Below are 1,437 nucleotides of genomic sequence, written 5' to 3'. Positions count from 1 at the left end.
GGGGGGGGGGATTGTTCAGAGTCAAAAGATAACAGTATCACCTAGTTTCAGGCAGTCATTCGTGACGAAGCTCTTTCAGTGACTATTGCAACACAACCACACATGGCGCTCTGTAATGTGCTTTTGACTCGAGGGGTGAGTAATTGTAGCGTATCCACCTCCATCAGTGTGCGGTTAAAACAGTATAGAAAACGAATGTCTCTGTTTAGTCTTCAAAGGTCTTGCATGCGGGTCTAAATCTAAGAGTTGGGTGGCCAACAGCATCCAAAAGCCTGTCAGTGAAGGCCACTGCAAAGGAAGGTTCCGGCAAGGTTTCTGTGAAACGCTGGAATATTTCTAACGGGGACAGCCATGTTTTTCTTCCATGAAGGGGAAAAGAGCCACTATTGTGCCACAATACTTTAGATCTCAAGAAACCTAAAATATGTCTGTGACCTTGAAAATCAAATACAATATTTGCTTTTCAAGATCGCGAGTAGAATCAATCGTACTGTGGCAATATGGTAGCTTTTGCTCCTCCTTGAAGGAACAAAATCTGGCTGCTGTAGGCGTAAAGAGAGGCACATCGACACAACGATGGTCATTTGTGAGGCAGCGTGGTGGAATCAGGCTCTCGTCAATCTTTGGGAATGTAGAGTTATTGGTATCATCTTAAATCTTGTTCACTTGTCTTTATATGGATGAAAAAAATATCCATTTATCTTGAATACAAGTCGAGATATTTGCGAAAGAAGGAGGTGGGGATCACCTGTTTTCAGAGGTAAAATTAGTGAGAAAAAGGCCGCCAAAGAATAGTTATTTCCTGAGCTTAAGAGTCCGTGGTAACTGAAAATTAAAATTTTTTGTGCCTTTAATCAACGTTTTTCAGAAAAATCAACACAAAAATGAGTTTTTTAATGGGCATGAAAGGTGTTGAGCCAAAAAAAAAAAAAAAAAAAAAAGATAAAAAATCACAAACCTGCGGAAAAATGCAAGTTTCTTCACTTTGATTATGTTGACGAGAGCCTGATTCCATCACGCTGCATCACATATAGTGCTGGGAAAAGGTAACACAGACAGAAATAACAGAGGGAAAGTAAAGAAGTAGGACCTACTAGTGGCGCCCTCTATCCTACTGCTAAATCTTGCTGGCCTGGACTGAATCAAATTAATGAACCAAATTGGTAGTAGGTACCATAGGCATGGGAATCAAACCCCCTGTCAGAGTGAGGAGATTTTTCATTTAGACTACTTTTAACTGAAAAACTTACGTTGTACATAAAAAAGGACCCTAATGTTGTCAAACAGTTTAAGATAACAGAATAACATTGAATTATAGCCAGAATACAAAGTATGTAGCCAGCTTAAGATGGATATTGTTTATATTACTGTTCATTTTCATTATGCATGTGACTGTAAGCCTGTGTGTGTGTGTGTGTGTGTGTGTGTGTGTGTGTG

Source organism: Aplysia californica, unplaced genomic scaffold (assembly GCF_000002075.1).
Source record: "Aplysia californica isolate F4 #8 unplaced genomic scaffold, AplCal3.0 scaffold00096, whole genome shotgun sequence".
NCBI lineage: Eukaryota > Metazoa > Mollusca > Gastropoda > Aplysiida > Aplysiidae > Aplysia > Aplysia californica.
The sequence above is the reverse complement of the archived record's forward strand: the minus strand, read 5'-3'. Positions refer to the sequence as shown.